This window comes from Macaca nemestrina, chromosome 14, assembly GCF_043159975.1.
Source record: "Macaca nemestrina isolate mMacNem1 chromosome 14, mMacNem.hap1, whole genome shotgun sequence".
Lineage (NCBI taxonomy): Eukaryota > Metazoa > Chordata > Mammalia > Primates > Cercopithecidae > Macaca > Macaca nemestrina.
This window is the reverse complement of record NC_092138.1, coordinates 25,514,259-25,532,470: the sequence shown is the minus strand read 5'-3', so window position 1 is coordinate 25,532,470 and position 18,212 is coordinate 25,514,259. Positions and strand designations below refer to the sequence as shown.

The 18,212-nt window shown below is 40.7% G+C and overlaps 1 pseudogene; it reads left to right on the top strand.

The window, feature by feature from the left end:
• The first annotated feature begins 768 nt into the window (after positions 1-768).
• LOC112423004 (small ribosomal subunit protein eS12 pseudogene) lies at positions 769-6,116 on the top strand (annotated as a pseudogene).
• Positions 6,117-18,212: the final 12,096 nt, after the last annotated feature.

Genomic DNA, 18,212 nt, shown 5'->3' with positions numbered 1-18,212 from the left:
ACAGTACCACTGGCATTGGCCAAAGCTCTCTTCAATTCTTCTTCATTACGTCATAGAATTTCTTCATTAGATCAAGTTCATATCTGATTCTAGTAGTTCTCCTTTTTCTCCGTCAATTTTAGCATACTGCAGACGTTATGCCTTTTGTATTTGTCCATTGAGAAAACCTCAGAGGTCGATGTCTGCTACTAGACTGGCCAGAAAGTCTGGTCTCTCACTAGTTTCCTCCTGCATTCAGGAAGCCAATCTCAAGTGCAAACCTCACAGCTTCTCCGGAGTTCGGCAGATGTCAAAATGCCTCCATTCCCTCCCAGTCCAACCCTTATCCCCAGCAGCAATCTGGTGCCAGTTTTAATTAAAATTCATGAAAACAGACTGGCACTTCAGACATGGATGGAAACAATTTGTAGGGGAGGTAAAAAATAGCAGGGGTATACTTCTCATGTTTACTCTCTACTGTCCTGTAAGGATTTCATTTTTGAGTGAAACCAGTTTGAATTGGACATATGCTCAGTTTGAATAATTTAGGGAGGAATTCACAATAACTGCCTCTGATGTGGACTGAGCTCTGTTCTCATGACTAAAGAAGTTTATTTCTTCTTTAAGAAAAAGTTTAATTACGGCAGCTTCATATTGAAAATGAATAGCTTGGGGGAATTTAGAATGAAAAACTAGAGGAAAATTAACTTTTTGAGATGTACAAGACAGAACAGTTTTATAAATGAGAAATCATTAACTGGTATTGTAGTAAAGTGTTTTTGCATAAGGATGAAGAAGACGTGAGTCTTAAATGTGCGTAACTAGTATAACGTGTGTATGACACTCATACTAGCCAGTAAATCCCAGATAGGAAAAAGTAGCTACACACCCACATTTTCTATTTATATTTCCTTTACCTAAAGGAGTCATTTGTTTATACTTACAACGTGCCAGGCATGTATTGGGCCTTTTATGCGAATCATCTGAGCAGTTCTTAATCTATTTTTTTCACTGTTAGAAGTATGCTACATTCTCATTAGAAGTAGCAGCTCCTAAAGAGTAATGTAGTGACCCATTCTTTTTGGTTTGGAGGAAGCAGGTTGGCCGGAAACGTGAGAGTCTCTGGGTTGGATAATCTAGAATTTAAACCTAAACCTGGCTTCAGAGCCTATGTTTTAAGCCACTATACTCTAATAGCTCCCAGCTTTCTCATCTTTCACTGCCCAAAGTATCTACCAGGAATATTAAATAAACATGGGTTGAATAAAATTGTGACTGTTTAGCAGTCATAATAAAAAAAAGGGTAAAATGAATGGGTTCCAGGAATGTGATAGACCCACAAGTATTTCCTATCAGATCCTTTTCTCTACCTACAAATGTTTGATTCTTCTGTTTTGCTCAAGAGGCCTAGCACTGCAGATCTGGCTGGTTAATTCTGTGGGAGGTACATGAAATTGGGAAGAGATAGAAGAACTAAAGGCAATGAATGGGTTGCTGCCTTGAGTAAGAAATTCCAGTCCCAGCTGAAACTCTTACCTTAATGTGGCACTTGAAATAAATGGGGTCAAAAGTGTTTTGAAGAGCTAGGAAAGATGAGATCGAGATGGTGCCTGTCTGATTAAGGGAAGGGGAATTCACAGATATGCTTCTGGTAGAGATTTGCATTGGCTGGTGGTGTCTTCACTGAAAGACTGGATATGAAAGAAAGAGCAAACTCTTTCCCATGCAGCAAGGTTCAAGTCAAATGTCACCTCTTTAGGAAGCCCCTGCCTGGGTTAGGCCTTCACTATGCTGTGCTGCCACAGCTCACTGTTAATGTCTCAAATGCAGAATTTAACTGACTTCATTATGTTAAGTACCTGCTCCAGGGTAGGTGGGCCCCAGTAGTTTGTCTGTTTCTCTTTATTAGATACTGACTGAATTAATAATTGATGAAAAAATGCCAATATATTTGTGAAACCCCAATTATGAACATTATGGTTTATATAATAAGTATGAATGCTTAGTATGTTAGAAGCCAAAAAAAAAAAAAAAAAAAAAAAAAGGAAAAAAAACCCAGCAACAACTATATAACAAGTAGGAAGTGTTTTGCACTCTGTGATGAACAGCAGGGCATATTTCTTACTTTCAGATTAAAATGGAAATGACTCTAAGCTTTACTTGCAGAATTAAAGAAATTCCATGATCACACTCCTGACCTCCCAACCCCTTCTCCTGGGTTATTTGGACTCCTAGGGACTTGTGCACCCCAACATAGTGTGCCAGGTTCCACTCTCAAGTGACTCGGGGTCCTGGTGAATCCCTGTTCACTGCTGCTTTCACTGTCTGGGCTCTGCTGGATTCATACATTTTCTATTGTACCTCTGGCCCTGTGGCATCAGGGATTAACAACACGTCAACTTATACAGTTTGCTGCTGAGTAGCATGGACTTTGAAGGAGAGTGGCATAAAAGGATAATACAACTTGCTCTCTGACAGTTCAGAACCCTCTGCACAGCCATGCCCCTCTATTGTCATCCACCAAACCAAAGCACGTCCAGGCATCTCCCTTTCTCAGAAAGGACAATCACTATTCTTTTTTTGAATTCTAGAATTCCCTCAAGGTCTGGATTGCTTTCCTTCTTCATCCTTCTAAAATAGAAATGGTACCCTCTGTTCTTTCTTCCCATAGTGAAACTTAAAGGACCATTAAGAAGGGCTTGGGCTTTAGAAACACAAGACTTGGTCCACTGCCCTTTCTTGGGGTTGGCGGTAGAACAGCTTTTATTCCTTCTTCACAAGTTATCCACTCCATGGATAGGAGACTTTTTACTATACAGTAAAAATTCCAATACAAGTTACATTATCACCTGCAGATCACTCCGCTACATCAAAGATGCATAGAATAAGAATTCATGCTATTGTTAATTGCTCTTTTGCAAAGCGTAGAATTTCCTTTCTAGTTATAACCTAAACATAAAGAAAACCTATGTCATAATGTTTAACCTTTATAATTTTTTTTTAGCTCTTCTTTAAATAAATGTCCTGGTAGACAGTCCAGAGTGGAAACATTGCCAAGTTTGCTGCCAAGGGCCTCACAGAGAGAAAACTGAAGAAGCCAGACTCACAGGGCTTTACAGCCTCCTGATATCCTGTCACTGCAATCGTTTGGCAGTAATTCCTCAGGACCAGTGTGGAGGGGAGGGAGGTAGAGAAATCTCCCCATAGGGTTATACTTGGCTATGATTGCTCTTATCATTTTATCCTGGAACTCAATAAGATTGCTTGTCATATTAACAGGCATAGCTCCTCATCAAAGCATATCCATAGTGCCGGAGAACCTAGGCCAGTTTATCTCAGTTATACTCTGTGTCCAGAACTCTCCTGGGAATTATTTATGTAATGATGGTGAGACAAGACTACTGACTCATTGACCCCATCTCTTACGATGGGTTGGTTCCTCCTTTGGAAGCATATCCTTGGGGCCCTTCCCTGTCCACTGATCTCAGTCAAGACCATTTAAAATGGTGAAACTCATTCGAGTTGGGGTTTGAGCATTTTATTTTCCTAGAGACTCCTTGGTTTCTAGACAAATGTGTTCATTCCCTACTTAGCATCCTTTGAGTTGAACACACAGAGATAATAGGGGTGTGGGGTACATTGTCAAGCCACAAACATAACCTGCACTGTAATAATACCCTTTTACATTGTTATCTTGCTTTGGCATGGTATGATTCAAGTCTTACTCTTAACCCTAAAATTAAGTGGTTTCACTCTATTAAAGGCATCATCCGCAATTGAAACTCACTAAAGCATATACATGTCACGTGGACTAGCCAAACACAAAGCTCTTAATCTGAAGTTGACCTATTTAGTAAACCTATAGCTCAGAATTTGATCTCATCACCTCAGAAAATCAGGGATAAAATCTGTCTCTATATTGTTTCAGGTACTTGGGTAGACATTATTTGTTTATCAAGACCAAACAAAACACTGCTATTTTTTAAATCTTCTCTATGTGTGTGTATGTGTGTGTGTGTTTTACCTTTCACATTGTTCTTTTTTAAACCTTGCTTTGGAAGGAACCCAGTGTGAAACCATGGGTGTGGGCCTCCACATGCCAAAGCCTTAAGGAATTCACTTACAGTGTATTCAAGGCTCAATTGAGGCCTCTGAATTCCACTCAGTGCAGGTGGTAGTGTGTGCAGAGTACATGTGATCGGCACTGAACAGTAAGAGGTTCAGTCTTGGGTTAGGGAGGGAGGAACAGAGAATATAAACAACCTGGAAACCTGTTTAGATCATGACAGGTGGCTGTTGATTAGGACAGGCACATAACTCACCTGGGTGCCTTAGTGGAAATGTCATGCCTTATTTTAGAAGGAAATTAGTCAGTGATAAGAGATACAACTCTAAGGAATAACTAACATTCTAATAACATATTTAAGTGTATCATTTACCAATAAGATCAGTTTTCAAATTTGCTTTTGACAAAGATTAAAATAAAAATAAAACATGATGCTGAAATGATGGATCTGTGAACAGAGATCTGTTAAAAACACACAAAAACTGATGGGAGATTATGAGACATACTTTTCCATCTACAATTCTATGAAATACTAGTTTTTTAAAAAGATAGTTTTAAAATAACTTGTAGAATTTGATTGAGTGCAGGCAAATCCATAGAGAAGTAAACAGATCAGTTATGACCTGGGGCTGGGGCTGGTAGCAAGGGTTGATCATAAACTGGCACAGGTATTTTTCTGAGGTGATGAACATGTTCTAAAACTGGATTGTGGGGCCGGGCACAGTGGTTCACGCCTGTAATCTCAGCACTTTGGGAGGCCGAGGTGGGTGAATCACCTGAGGTCAGGAGTTCGAGACCAGACTGGCCAACATGGCAAGACCACATCTCTACTAAAAAATACAAAAAATCAGCCAGGCATGGTGGCACATGCCTGTAGTCCCAGCTCCTTGGGAGGCTGAGGCAGGAGAATCGCTTGAACCCAGGAGGCGGAGGTTGCAGTGAGCCGAGATCGCACCACTGCATTCCAGCCTGGGCGACAGAGGGAATCTCCAACTCAAAAAAAAAAAAAAAAAGAAAGAAAGAAAGGGGGTTACTATGGTTAGAGGGATGTGAGGGAGGAATGGGGAGTTATTTAATTGGTATAGAGTTTCAATTTTGCAAGATGAATTGTCTTCTGGAGATGGATGTTGGTGATGGTTGTATGTACTTTGTACCACTGAAATGTACACTTAAAAATGGTTAAGATGGCAAATTTTATGATATGTGCATTTTACCACAATTAATATTTTTTTTAAAGTTTTTAAGAAAATAACCAGGTGTGCTTGTCTGTTCTAGAAATGAAAACATTAATTTTATCTACTCTGATCTCTAGAATATATAAATCATCAGTAAATAATTGTGGCTTCTTTCCCTGCCACTGAGTCACATGGAGGTGGAGACTCAGGTGCATTCAAGATTTGGTTTCACCCATAATCCACCACCATGACTGTGGAGTGCTGGAGGTATAATGGATGTCAATATTGCTTTACAAGAGGTGCTGAAAACTGCCTCATCCATGGTGGTCTAGCATGTGGAATTCATGAAACTGCCAAAGCCTTAGACAAGTGCCAAGCCCATCTTTGTCTGCTTCCATCCAACTGTGATGAGCCTAAGAAACTAGGGAATGCTGGGCACGGTGGCTCACACCTGTAATTCCAGCACTTTGGGAGGCTGAGGCAGGCGGATCATGAGGTCAGTAGATCGAGATCATCCTGGCCAACATGGTGAAACCCCATCTCTACTAAAATACAAAAAATTAACTGGGCGTGGTGGTGCGTGCCTGTAATGCCAGTTACTCAGGAGGCTGAGGCAGGAGAATCACTTGAACCCAGGAGGCAGAGGTTGCAGTGAGCAGAGATTGTGCCACTGTGCTCTGGCCTGGCAACAGAGGAAGACTCCGTCTCAAAAAAAAAAAAAAGAAAAGAAAGAAAGAAAAAAAAAGAAACTAGGAGAATGGGTAGTCCTCTGTAAAACTGACAGAGAGAGGAAGCCCCGTAAAGTGGTTGGTTGCAGTTGTGTAGTAGTTAAGGACTATGGCAAGGAGTCTCAGGCCAAGGATGCCATTGAAGAGTCCTTAAAATGCAAGAAATGAACACATAAAACTTTAGCTCTCACACATACACACACACAAATTTTCGTGGCTATAAAAGCAGCCAGAGTTGTGTTGATAAATTCTAATCTTGTCTCTGTTATTCCTTTGGGTAGTTCAACTGTTTTTATGGAATTAAAGCTTGCCTTTGTGTGGATAATCTCACTAGACCAATTTTACCAATTCTGATCATGCAGTTCTAACTTCTTGCGTGGTGGTTCCACTGGAACATTACCAAATTACCCCAGGCTCATCATGGCTAAATGAAAACTCATGTTCTTTGTCTGTAACCAGTGTCTGCCTCTTGAATTTCCTGTGTCTTTTAGTGGTCATTGTCATTCTCTTAGTTATTGTGGCTTAGATCCATGGGGTCATTTTGGATCCTGTCTATTTGGTAGTGACAATTATTGTTTTGTTTGTTTGTTTTTTGCCTTCATTCTTTTCTATTCCTAAACATACTATACAACATTTGAGATAAATTTAACTTTAAAACATTCAAGCCCCCGGGAGGCGGATGTTGCCCTGAGCCGAGATCACACCATTGCACTCCAGCCTGGGTGGCAGTTGGAGACTCCTTCTCAAAAAAAAAAAAAAAAAAATTCAAGCCATTCAGTTAACCCCTAACTTTTCCAAAGTAATCTCCTGCTATAATCAAGATCAATTCTCTTCTTCTCCCAGTGTGGACTACTTAATGTCTGCATTTCCATTTTCCAGTTTTTTTTACCCTCTTCTTTCCAAAAATAATGGTCTTCTTCCGCGTTTCCACTTAATCCAACGATCTCTTCCCATCAAGCTTCCTTCTCCAGAAACCTTCCCTGGTCTCTGCAGCCTGTAGCCATCTTAATCTTCTCTGAATGCCTGCCTTGACACTCACTATCTCCTTTGAGTCACACAGTGGCCCTATCAACTCAGTGTCAGACAGGCATAACAAAAGCAGACCCAGGATGGTCAGGGTAGGAGATGGGGATGGATGAGGATGAGGGGTGTGAAGATGCGGGTGTCAGACGATAGCAGAGTGTTGACAGGAGGCCAAGATCTGAAAGGGGATTGTGGCCAAGGTTAGATAGTGAATTTGCTAAATAGAAGACACAAATGTGAATAAAAGTTGCATGAAAGTCAGTCTCTGGGAAAGCAGGAAGAACAATGGGAACAAATATTGAGTTAAACTGAAATATCCCAACTTCCGATAAGATTTTTAGTCACTGTGCCTTGACTCAGTGCACAGTCTCAGGCCACAGGGCAGATTAGGAGACAGAGCATAGGTGTGGCGTTTGACACATGGTTCCTAATTCCGGTTCTGTCACTTACTATCTGTGTGATCTTGGGCAAATTACTTGAACTTTCTGAGCCCGCTGTTTTCATCTCTAAAATAAGGATAACAAAACCAAGATTATAAAGTCATCGTGATGATGAGATAAAATAAAATAATGTAGATAAAGTTCCTAGCAGATGCTCAGTAATGGTAGCTATCAAACTTTTACTTGGGCTGAGAATAATTACTCTGTAGCTATGAATGAAAACTATCTTTCTTATGACGTATAAAGAAAATATCATTACTACATCACTGTGTAAATAAAGCTTAGTGTTCGTGAATGTCAGCCCATAGCTTAAGTGTGTTAGAAATATTGCCTTCCTTTCTTCCTTTTTTCCTTCCTACCTTCCCCTCTATTTTTTCTTTCTATTTAATTTTGACGCTGATATAGACTGTTGGGAGTTTCAATCTCAATGATTCTTGGGATTCCCCACCTTCTTCAGTTTTAGGCCAAGGGTGAAGAATCTTTGAGGCACTAGGCAAGTCCTGCTACTCATTGGTCTCTGTCTACATCAAGTCCTGCTGAGATGCCCACTATGCTTAGAACTCCTTCTGACATTTTCCACAATTGGACACCAGGGACCTTTGGTCAATCTAGGAATACTAGGTCTAAGTCTAGTGTCTTAGGAAACCACATTGAAATAAGGAAGGAAGAAGGACAGAAGGAAGAAAGGGAGGAAGAAAGGAAGGAAAGAAAGAAGCCATTGGCTCAGGGTCAACTGGGTTTGTTTATTAGGCAACAGATTAACAGGTGAAAAAAGCCATGTAGTCTAGGTAGAAATGAAAATCTCTGGAGGAAAAAATAGAGTGGAAAAGAACAAAAGGAAAAAGGCCATGGAAAAGCCTAAAGCCCAAACTATTGTAGAGATTTGTCATTTGCAATTTGCAAGTTTTCTTCTGATAGAAGAGACATGCAATGTATAAAGGGTATTTCCAGTTGACTCAGAGAAAGAGAATTCATGGGTCATGTGAAGCAGGAAGAACATAATAAATGACTTCATGGTTTGGTCTTACTCTAACTTGATTTCATCTTTGTGGGCACAGGTTTCTTCATCTGTAAAATGTAAAAGTTCTAAACACAAACTCTTTTTTTTTTTTTTTTTTTTTTGAGACGGAGTCTCGCTCTGTCACCCAGGCTGGAGTGCAGTGGCCGGATCTCAGCTCACTGCAAGCTCCGCCCCCCGGGTTCACGCCATTCTCCGGCCTCAGCCTCCCGAGTAGCTGGGACTACAGGCGCCCGCCACCTCGCCCGGCTAGTTTTTTGTATTTCTTAGTAGAGACGGGGTTTCACCGTGTTAGCCAGGATGGTCTCGATCTCCTGACCTCGTGATCCGCCCGTCTCGGCCTCCCAAAGTGCTGGGATTACAGGCTTGAGCCACCGCGCCCGGCCCTCTAAACACAAACTCTTAAAAATATATTTGAATTCTAAAATTCTCTAAATCGTGTGAATTGAGAACTATAATTTTATAGGATGGACTTTGCTACGGTTTTCAGAGTCATGACTGTGAAAGAAAAATGAAGTCAGAGGCAAAATAATCTCTTCTTCCTCCCAGGTGTCATTCCTCTTTGACTGTATCTCTGTTACAGCAGGTATAACTTTCAGTTCTGATTTATGGCCTTTCACTGGCAAGTCTAATCTTCTTGTTTACTACCAGAGTTTAAATTCTTTAAGGAACTAATTCAGCTACGCAGACCTATCTTCCTTCTCTTTTCCATCCCTGCTCATGTATATTCTCCGTGAACCTAGTAAGCACAAACAATTATTTTATGAGCAAATGGAAATGACCAACTTTAAGAACTCAATAATTTCCTCTGAAGGTTATTTATTGACTTCTCTTGGAAAGGTGTTTCTGTGGTTTACATCCTGACAAACTGAAACTGCTTTTGTCCTAACATGTTTATTCTTAAATTTTCACCACTGTACTTAATGCTTTACAGTAATTTTCTCTTTTAATCTCACAACAACCCTGAAGAGCAGATCTGAATGCCATTTTCAAGATAGGAAAACAAAGGCCCAGAGAGGTTATAGGATTCGCTAAAGATCATTCAGCTACTAAGGAGCAGAAGCAGGACATGATTCCAAGTCTTTCAGATTCCAAAGCCCACCTCCATATAGCAGAGGTGCGTTCTCAATTCTCTAAATACATTTAGTAGTAACTACTTCACAATTGGAAAGGCCAACTGATTTGTGGATATGCATAGAATAATAACAATGGTAAATTTGGAAACAAAACGACCTCTCCCCAAATCACTCTGAACAGTCTCTGATTTTTAGCAGCTATTTTGTGATATAACATATAGCATTGAAGTCTAGCCTTGAGTTTGTAATCATGGTGCTTATACAGGGCTATCAGGAGTTTGTAAACACAATTACTCTGCTCTTAAGCAACATAAGTTTTCAGTGAGAGAAAAAGGAAAACATTTTAAATATAAACATTTAGGGAAGAAACTGATAACCCATCCCATTAAAACGATTCAGACGGGAAATAATAGCCCTTTACTTTCAGCTTATTCTGAATAAGCAAGTATTTTCAGTGTGTATTCCATAATGACTCCCAATTCTCAGAACACTGAAAAACCTTTCAACAAACTCCAGAGGAAAATAAAGTCTGCTGTTTGTGAGACAGGGAACAAGATACCATCATCGCACAGTGACTGCCCAACTCTACAGTAAACATGTCAGGAAATATCTCTTGTATGTGCATGACACATTCTTAATCCACAATAAATATGTATTTGAACAGTAGATGTATTTTTCTTTCTAAAGAACAATTTTCTGTAGAGATTTATGTCTAATTAAACATCAGAACAGAATCTACTTGCCTGTTCTCAGAAGTCCCTGTTTTACCTTAAACATTCCTTTTTCGTAACCTGATTCAGTAATGGCTTTTTTGATTGAAAACTTCTTTTGGTTTGACAGTTTTTTTTTTAATGTACGACACAAAAGTTTTAATGTAATATATAATATGGTTGCCAACTCACCTATCTTTTCTCATTTATCCCTTTTTTTTTTTTTTTCTTCAGTGGCACGATCTCAGTTCACTGCAACCTCCGCCTCCTGGGTGCAAAAGATTCTCCTGCTTCAGCCTCCAGAGTAGCTGGGATGACAGGCGCCCGTCATCATGCTCGGCTAATTTTTGTATTATTAGTAGAGACAGGGTTTTACCATGTTGACCAGGCTGGTCTCAAACTCCTGACCTCAGGTGATCCACCTGCCTCGGCCTCTCAAAATGCTGGGATTACAGGCATAAGCTACCACGCCTGGCCTATACCTTTAAATAAATAAATAAATAACTAGGCCGGCCAGGTGCGGTGGCTCACGTCTGTAATCCCAGCACTTTGGAGGCCAAGGCAGGTGGATCACAAGGTCAGGAGTTTGAGACCAGCCTGACCAACATGGTGAAATCCCATCTCTACTAATAACACAAAAATTAGCCAGGCATGGTGGTGGGCACCTGTAATCCCAGCTACTGGGGAGGCTGAGGCAGGAGAATCGCTTGAACCTGGGAGGCGGAAGTTGCAGTGAGCCAGGATTGCACCACTGCACTCCAGCCTGGGCAAAAAGAGCGAGACTCTGTCTCAAAAAAAAAACCAAAACCAAAACCAAAACCAAAAAAAACAAACTGGACTGGGTGTGGTGGCTTTAACTGGGCTGGGTGTGGTGGCTTACACCTATAATCCCAGCACTTCCGGAGACCAAGGCAGGTGGATTGCTTGAGCTCAGCAGTTTGAGACCAGCCTGGGCAATAGAGCAAGACCCTGTCTCTACTAAAATCAAAAACATATTAGCTGGGTTTGATGGCACATGCCTGTAGTTCCAGATACTTATGAGGCTGAGGCGGGAGGATCACTTGAGCCCAGGAGATTGTGGCTGCAGTGAGCTGTGATGACACACCCTGGCAACTGTTTGCTGCTGAGTAACTGCTTACCTTACACAGGTGAGGAAAATGACCTCTCTGAGTGTCATTTCTGGCTCTATTACTCAAACTCTCTGACTCTAGCAATTATGAAGAATAAACAACATTTTGGATGAGAAAACATTAATTTTTCACTTTTTGGTGAAATATGTAGATATTTTGGTATATGTATGATTTTTAGTCTTTACATAGAATTTTCTCTATTGGATTTTATATTTTAGTAAATGAAAGAAAAGTCTCATTTAAAAATGTGTGTCCTATATTCTTATTACCATGAGTTTCTATAAATTATAATAAAATCTTTTTACTGGAAAATATCTACAAAATAGCAAATCGATAAAGGAATGAGAGGAATATTTCAAGCTACTTCCAAGGATGATTGAAGTTTGACAAATTCAACTCCCAGAATCCATCATGTTTGAGGCTGACGGTTGTTTGTGTGGGGGCGGGTACGTACACATGTGTGTGCTCATGTGTGTCTATGTGTGCAGAGCTGATACTAAAAACCATGACAAATTGGTGATTATTCTCACAGATGTGTTTTGACCTCCTAGCATAGCGTTTTTCAAAATCAAATTTTTTGCAAACATTTACAAATCAGCAAACGACAAGAAAGCAGAATTCTGTAATCAGAAATGACAGATGTGGCAAAATGGGAAGCATAAACTCTCAATGCAAAGATTGGCTGGAGTTATGGAGAGACTGCAGAAGTAACTAGTGCTCATAATTTCCAATTATCTCATTCATCCTCATTGCTATGCATTACCTACCTGGCCCCTGTAGATATTTGAGTTTGAGGCCCTTGCTTTGAAGAAAACTCTGTGGGATTTCTCTCTAAAGTGGTCAATGACTCACTGATTTTGTGGATAGTGACTCACAGTAGAGACATATTGGAGGCGTCTCAGGCCAGCTTACCAGCTAGGTGTAAAAGAAGGCTGCTGGTTAAGGAGCTCTAATAGCCCCACTCCTTCAGGCTCATGTGGATGAAGAGTCATATTGGAAGAGGCAAGAACAGCTTCACAAATCCTGAGAGAATGTGCCAAACCCAAACTTCCATCCTCCTTGGAAGTAGCTTGAAATTGTACAACTGTTTTACCTTTCACTCATCAATGTACTGTTTTGTTATTGGACAATAAAGGGGTTTTATTATAATTTCTAGAAACTCACTGAATGTAGGCACAAAAAGGACATAGATTTTTAAATTAGGTTTCCATTCATTTATACAAAATCCATGGCCTGGATTGAGAACACAGCCTTTGCTTTCTTTCCTATTCTTACTTCTGGGAAGGAAGTTTCTGACTGTGAATGTTGTCCTCAGAAGACTCTCATTTATTAATACAAGGGCATGTGTATACATAAAAGTGTATGTAAACCAGCAGGCTTGGCTTGGCTTTCATGGAGCAAAACTCAGAGGAGGTCTGGCAATTGTCCTGGTAATTACCTTGATAAAAACAGCAGATCTATTTCTGTTCCATGATGGATATTCTGGCTTTAAATTAGTTCAATTATTATGATGCCTGAATTAATTAACCAGGTAATTTTGCAAACTGGGAAAAGTCTTCTTCAAGATGTAGTGGGTATCTCCTGCTTATACCTCTATTGCTGTGTAGCTTGTAAGTGGATTAATTTTAGAAAGTTCAGCTCACAAAGTTCCTTTTCCCTTACTGACAGTCCTGTAAACTTGACTTTAGATCTGTAACGGATGTCACCACTTCAAAGAACTGTAATCCTGTGTTTGATACACTCCTCCTGCCCCCAGGAGAGTATCTGTGTGAGAGAAGGGAAGCCGGGGACCCAGAAATGGTCTGCAGGGAGGTGAGCTGGAATGGCAATAAATGGTACACGGAAGAGCTTTGCATCTAATGATGATCTTCAGCTTTCCTGCTGCTTTCTGCCTAGATTTTGTTTCTAAGTATCTGGGCTTTGAAGGATGGGGGTGGAGGGATTCAAAGAAGATGTTTAGGAGGAGCCAATCCCACTAGCAGATATTGTTGCTCTAACTCTGCCTGAGGAGCAATTTCTGGCCTTGAGTTATGATCCCAAACAGGAAGTGCTTCTGAGTTGCTCCAAACAAGGTATGTGGATGAGGGGGTGGAGTCCAGCACACAAATACCTAGCTGCCAGCCTTTCATGTTTACCAGGGATCAAGAATAGGTCATTTAAGGTCAAAGATATATCCTTTCTTGTGTCTCCAAGGAATAAATAGTGTTGTCTTACACTCTAGGCGAAATGCTGACTTGAACTCCAGAGATACATTTGCTTTGGAGTTTTTCTTTTAATGCTACCCAAAGGCACTCTGTAATTGTTATGGGCTTCAAAGAATGACATGAATAAAGTGGCTTCAATTTAACTTGTGTTCATGTTTGATCAGTTTTCTAGAGGAAAGTTTAAAGCCAAAACACTGGGGAATTGCGGGGGCAGGCGAGGGTAAAACAACTTGTTTTTTTCTGAGGTGCAACTAATATTTGAGTATAAATTGGTGTTTGAGTAGAATTGTAGAAAAACAAAAACAGGGTTGAAAGATGTTTAAGAGGTCCTGTCCAACTCTCTTCCTGAGGATGCATGAATCACCAGCCCACTCTGATTCATTCTCTCTGAACTGCTTCATCTTTTTTTTTTTTTTCAGGTTTTTGCTACTTCAGGAAACCGTAGTTGTTGGCTGATAGAAAAATTACAGCAGCATTATACAATAAGAGCTATTTCTGCCCTCTTGTCACTAAAGTATGAACAATGTCTAGTATGTAATAGACCTTGCACTGTAAGGAAACTGTTCTTAGCTGACTAAGGAAATTCCGAAAACAAGGCCCCTACCTGTGATTTTTGAACTGGGAGCCATCAGGTCAGTTTCCTGCATATCTAGGAATACAAATAATGTTGCCTTGGGGAATAGACTTGGAAACACAGGAAAACACTTTCTGTACATTATCATTTCCATTAATTTGAGCAAGTGTTGATCAGAATAAATTATTTATGTGAGCACTGGGAGCTGCCTCCCTACGTGCAAGGCAATCTGTTAAAGATTTGCTATCATGCTAGTGAATGGGGGGAATGGAGTAGTACATTTTATGAGTCATAAATGGAGCATTAGTCCTCATGTTTGCATTTGGAAATGAACTCTTGGTGAAATGTGCTGTAAGACAAAAACAAAACAGAACATGGAAAACCAGGTTCGCTAATGGCATAAATCAAAATAATGGAAAAAAGAAACCTCTGGTAATATGCCAAATATGATGATCACACTGCAGATTAGCCACGATCCGTTAGGGCAGAGAGGGCTTTGAACTGTGGAAGGATCGGCTGACCCATGTTTTCATTTGATTTCTAACAGAATGTGTCTCTTTGCCATAGCTTTTCAGAGGGAACATGTGAGCATCAGTAGAGAAGAGCATGAACAGAGTTCGTGTGATTTTCCTACACTTATTAGAGTCATTTGCATTTTGCTATAATGTCTACAGGCAAGGTGTAGCTTCCAGGGATAACCAGGCAGTTCTCCTATAGCAAATAAGTGACAGTAAGAACAATTTTTAGTCTAACTGCTTCACAGACATTACTGTATTTAATGCTTGCAGTAAACCTGTGAAGCAGGTGCACCATCATTAACCCCATTCTGCATTTGCAGAAACTGAGGCACGGTAAAGGTAAGTGCCACACTCAAGGTCACGCAGCTAGCAAGTAGACAAGTCAAGAATCAAACCCAGGCAATAAAGTTATAGGCATTATACTCTAAATCATTGCGCTAAACAATTTTGAAAGATTTTGTTTTGCATTTTACAAAGTTGTCTAAAATTCACCTGCATTGAATTTCTCGGGGGTGCTTCTTAAAATGAAATTTCCCAGCCCAGTACATCAGATACAATCTCTGGAAGCTGGACATAGCTGGAAGATTAACAACTGTCTTTTGTATACTAAACATTTGAGAATCACTGTTCTAGGGTGTGTGGGAGGGAGATGGAAATTCCTTTTGGTTTTCAGGGCCCAAAAGGATGCCTTGCAAAACTCTCTGAATTTTATATGTAAGTTTATGTCATCTGCAAATGGAGATCGTTTTACTTTCTTTCCAATCTGAATGGTTTTTATTTCTTTTTCTTGCCTAACTGCCCTGACTAGACCATCCAGTACACTGTAGAAATGATGAGAGTGAACATCCTTGTCTTGTTCCCGGCTCTCCAGATTTTGAAGGGAAAAATTAAATTGAGTTTTTCTTAATATATTGAGAATTCACTATTGAAGATCTTAGTTTGGTGTCTGCCGTTCCTAACCTGTATTCCATCAGAAGATGCACACACCAGAAATACCAAATATCCTTCTAATTCATTCATAGCCCGGAAGTGTGGTCTTCCCATAAGGACACTGGGCAGGAAAGCCAGGCATACATAGATTCTTATAGACCAGTAATGAATATGAATGAAAGTCATCAGCTCTTGCCCTCCAAACTCAGTGTAAGGACTAAGTATGTAAATGATCTCTCCCAATGGAGATTTGTTGAAGTTAAATAATCAACATTTTCAAATTATACATGTCTAAGTCCCATAGAACTGGTGCTGAGCCAGCATGTCTGGGGGCTATGCATTTTTTAAAGTCCTGGGCATTATAATCCACTCCCTAGTTGATATAGTTTGTATATCTGTCCCTATCTGAATCTCAAATCGAAAAGTAATCGCCAGCGTTGGAGGTGGGGCCTGGTGGGAGGTGATTGGATCATAAGGGCAGATTTTCATGAACAGTTTAGTAACGTCCTCTTGGTATTGCCCTCATGATAGTGAGTGAATTCTCCCAAGATCTGGTTGTTTAAAAGTGTGTGGCACCTTGCTGTCTCCCTGTCTTGCTCCTGCTTTTGCCATGTGATATGTCTGCACCCCCTTTGACTTCTGCCATGATTGGAAGCTTCCTGAGGCCTCCCCAGAAGCAGATGTCACCATGCTTCCTGTACAGCCCACTAAATCATGAGCCAATTAAACCTCTTTTCTTATAAATTGCCCAGTCTTAGGTATTTCTCTACAGCAATGCAAGAACAGCCTAACACACTAGTTAAGAAACACTGCAGTGTAGAAGCCTCCCTGAATAAAGCCATCATCTTTAATAACCCTGAGATCTGGAGGAAGGGCTCTGTAGCACTACTGCAGAGTTGCTACAAGAACCCATCAGATCCTCCCTCCAGGAACTTGAATGTAAATCTATCAAAGGGAAGTCAACCCTTGAAGATGGACAGAAGGGAAAAGACACACAGAAAATAAGCCAGGAAGCAGAAGCTCTGGCAAGCAGGAATTAAGAAACAGAGAAAAGGAAAGTAGAGAAATATGAATGCATGTGAACAATAGCAGTAAAAGCAAGGCAAAGAGTAGTTAGTGCTCGTAACAGCAGAGGACTGAAGCAGGCAGACAGATACCTGCATTTAAGGAGTATCTGCCAGAGCAAAAGAAGTAGAATGGGTATAAATCCACCTTATGTGCCTGCAGTGTTTAGTGCTTGGTGAGGTTTGGTCATGTTACTGCTGACATCTGCTAACCCCTGTGTATCCTTAAAATCAATCCTTATTATCTGACATAATCATGAGCTTCTCTTTCATTCTTCATGACTTAAAATACCCTCACCCACCAACTGTGCTATTAATGAGTTGTGTGGCCTGGGATAGGTCACTTCCCTTGTCTACCTCGGTTTTCTTGGTGACAAGATGAGGGTTTGACCAGGTGATATCTAAGTTCACTTCCAGCTCCAGTGCATATTATTTTGAACTTTAGCATGAAAGGGTTTAGTTACAGTTCTATTGCAAAATCCTGGAAATTTCACCACCTTCTTTATTTCCAGCCACAGAGTGCTTTAAACTTGAGACTCATCTCATAAGGAACCCAAATGCACTGCCAGTGTGCAAATTAGCTGTACAGCATCCCAGGGGCACCCCAAGCAGTCTTGCCCAGCCTCATGCAATACTTTCTGTCGAGCTAGCAGGAGAGTGTGTGCTCTGGCCCCATCTTCTCTCCTTTCTCAAGATACCTTCCCCCCACCCCACCCTCCACCCCCACTAGAAAGAGATGAAAACAAACTATGGGAAATTGCAAACATGTTGATGGGAATTGAGGTAAAATGCAGAAAGGTTGCTGGGTTTAGTGTGGTTGGAGGTGACTATACCACTGTCCAGGAAGGAAATCTGGAAGGGATGATTTTACAGGTTTTATTTAAAATTTCATTTCTGGCTGGGCGTGGTGGCTCACGCCTGTAATCTTAGCATTTTGGGAGACCAAGGCAGGAAGATCACTTGAGGTCAGGAGTTCAAGACCAGCCTGGCCAACATGGTGAAAACCCATCTCTACTAAAAATACAAACATTATCCAGGACTGGCGGTGCGCGCCTGTGGTCCTAGCTACTCAGGAGGCTGAGGCAGGAGAATCACTTGAACCTGGGAGGCAGAGGTTGTAGTGAGCTGAGATTGTGCTACTACACTCCAGCCTGGGCAACAGGGTGAGACCCTGTTTCAGTAATAATAATAATTATAAATTTCCTCCCAAGAAGGATTTATAACAGAATAATCCAGCCTTTGCATTTATAAGACATGAGCCCACAGGACTCTTGTGTTAACCTCTGCCCTCTCACACACTTTCATCTGCTCCTTCCCTGCATGAGTTTGGGTTTAAAGGAAACCATAGGCAGAGCCCCAGGCAGAACATTTGGAGACCTGGAAATGGTCTTGGATGCAAGACCAGCTGATTGGATGACTGTAGGCAAAAACTTCTTGGGGTTCTCAGTTTTTCCAATTGCATATTAAAGATGATATTGTCTGTTTCTTCTTATGTCAATAGAATTCTATGCCAGTTAATGAGACATTGGCCTCTGTTGTCCCCAGTTTCTCAGTCAGTCCCTTGCACTAAGCCAAAT